We start from the raw sequence: 2,846 nt of genomic DNA, 5'->3' as shown, positions 1-2,846 counted from the left end.
TTCCCTGAGAATTAGTGATGTTGAACACCTTATCATGTACCTGTTGGTCATTTGAATATCTTCTTTGGAATATCTATTCAGGTCCTTTGCACGCTTTTAATTGGATTTTTTGGGGGGGTTGCTATTGAGTTAGTTCAGTTCCTTATACATTTTAGATATTAACCTTATATCAGATACGTGGTTTGTAAATGTCTTCTCCCATTCCATAGATTGCCTTTTCATTTTGTTGATGGTTTCCTTTGTGTGCAGAAGCTTTTCATTTGATGTAGTCCCATTTGTTTATTTTTGCTTTCATTGCTTTTGCTTTAGGTGTCAAATCCAAAAAAATATTACCAAGGGAATTCCCTGGTGGTCCAGTGGTTGGGACTCAGCACTTTCACTGCTGTGGGCCTGAGTTCAATCCCTGGTCTGGGAACTAAGATTCCACAAGCCATGTGGCACGGCCAAACAAGCAAACAAAAACCCCTCAAATCATTACCAAGACCCATGTTAACGTCAAGGAACTTTTTCCGTACGTTTTTTCCCTAGAAGTTAAAACTTATGTTCAAGTCTTTAATCCACTTTGAGTTGTTTTTTGTGTGTGATGTAAGATATAGGGTCCAATTTCATTCTTTTTTGCATGTGGATATCCAATTTTCCCAACACCATTTATTTATTTATTTATAAAATTAATTTTTATTGGAGTAGAGTTGCTTTACAATGTGTGAGTTTCTGCTGTACAACAAAGTGAATTGGTTATACGTACACATATATCCCCTTTTTTTTTTTTTAGATTTCCTTCCCATTACATCACCACCGAGCCCTGAGTAGAGTTCCCTGTGCTCTACAGTAGGTTCTCATTAGTTATCTATTTTATACATAGTAGTGTATATATGTCAATCCCAATCTCCCAATTCATCCCACCACCCCTTCCCCCCTTGGTATCTATAGGTTTGTTCTCTACATCTGTGTCTCTATTTCTGCTTTGCAAATAAGTTCATCTAAAAATATGGAATGCTTCATGAATTTGCGTGCCATCCTTGCACAGGGGACATGCTAATCTTCTCTGTATCATTCCAAATTTAGTATATGTGCTGCTGAAGCGAGCACTCCCAACACTATTTATTGAAGAGACTCTTCTTTCCCCAGTGTATATGATTGGCTCCTTTGCTAAAAATTAATTGACCATGTATTCATGGGCTTATTTCTAGGGTCTCTATTCTGTTCCATTGATGTGTGTGTCTATTTTTAGACCACAAACATAATTGTTTTGATTCTTATAACTTTGTAATATATAGTTTAAAATCAGGAAGTGTGATGCTTCTAGCTTTGTTCTTCTTTCTAAAGATTGCTTTGGCTATTTGGGACCTTTTGTTGTTTCAATAAAGTTTAGGATTGTTTTTTTCTTCTTCCATGAAAAATGCCATTGCAATTTCGATAAGTATTGCATTGAATATGTAGATTGCTTTGGGTGGTATGGACATTTTAACAATGTTCTTCCAATCCATGGACATGGAATGTCTTTCCATTTATTTATGTCTTCTTCAATTTCTTTCATCAATTTTTATAGTTTTCAGTGTACTGATCTTCCACTTCTTTGTATAAATTTATTCCTACATATTGTATTCTTTTTAATGCAGCTGTAACTGGGCTTATTTCTTAATTTCTATTTCTGACAGTTCATTAGTATATAGAAACATGACTGACTTTTGTGTGTTGATTTTATATTTTGTAACTTTATTGAATTTTTTTATTCTAACAGTTTTTTTGGTGGAGTCTTTTGGGTTATCATGTCAACTATAAACAGAAAAATTTACTTCTTCCTTTCCAATTTGTATGCTTCTTATTTCTTTTTCTTGCCTAATTGTTCTGGCTAGGACTTCGTGTACTATGTTGAATAAAAGAGGTGAGAGTGGGCATCGTCTTGTTCCTGATTTTAGAGGAAAAGCTTTCAACCTTTCACCATTGAGTATGAGGTTAGCTGTGGCATTTATTATGGAATTTATTGTGTTGAGGTACGTTCTATCTATGCCTAATTTGTTGAGAGTTTTTATCATGAAAGTCTGTTGAATTTTGTCAAATGCTTTTTCTGCATCTTTTTGGATGATAATGTGATTTTTATTCATTTTGTTAATGTGGTGTATCAAAATTATTGATTTGCCTATGTCAAACCATCCTTGCATCCCAGGGATAAATCCCACTTGATCATGGTGTATAATCCTTTTTAATGTACTGTTGACTGGTTTACTCATATTTTTTTGAGGAAATTTGCAACTATATTCACCAGGGATAATTGCCTATAATTATCTTTACTTGTAGTGTCCTTGTCTGGCTTTGGTATCAGGGTAATGCTGGCCTCATAAAATGAGTTTGGAAGTGTTTATTGCTCTTCTATCCTTTGGAAGAGTTTGAGAAAAGTTGGTATTAATTCTTCTTTAAATGTTTAGTAGAATTCACCTGTGAAGCCATGTAATTCTGGACATTTCTTTGTTGGGAGATTTTTGATCACCGATTCAGTCTCCTTACTAGTAATTGCTCTGTTCAGGTTTTCTATTACTTCATGATTCAGTCTTGGTAGGTTATATGTTTCTAGGAATTTATCCATTTTTTCTAGGTTATCTAATTTGTTGGCATATCATTGTTCATAGTAGTTTCCTGTGATCCTTAGTTTTTCCGTTTTCAGTTTGTAATGTCTCATTTTTCATTTCTGATTATATTTGAGTCTTCTCTTTTATTTCTTAGTTGGTCTAGCTAAAGGTTTGTCATCTTGTTTCTCTTTTTTTAAAAAACTAGATTTTAGTTTCATTAATTTTATGTATTGTCTTTATAGTCTCTATTTTATTTCCAATGTGATCTTTGTTATTTCC

General features: G+C 33.7%; 1 non-coding gene across 1 annotated transcript; it reads right to left on the bottom strand.

Annotated features, from left to right (window-relative positions):
* Positions 1–982: 982 nt before the first annotated feature.
* Positions 983–1,089, bottom strand: LOC132368314 (U6 spliceosomal RNA). Its single transcript, XR_009504052.1, has one exon. It is a non-coding gene; the product is annotated as a U6 spliceosomal RNA (small nuclear RNA).
* Between the last annotated feature and the right edge of the window lie 1,757 nt (positions 1,090–2,846).

The sequence above is a fragment of the Balaenoptera ricei genome, chromosome 6 (genome assembly GCF_028023285.1).
Source record: "Balaenoptera ricei isolate mBalRic1 chromosome 6, mBalRic1.hap2, whole genome shotgun sequence".
In the NCBI taxonomy this organism is placed as follows: domain Eukaryota; kingdom Metazoa; phylum Chordata; class Mammalia; order Artiodactyla; family Balaenopteridae; genus Balaenoptera; species Balaenoptera ricei.
This window is presented reverse-complemented; position numbering and strand designations above follow the sequence as displayed.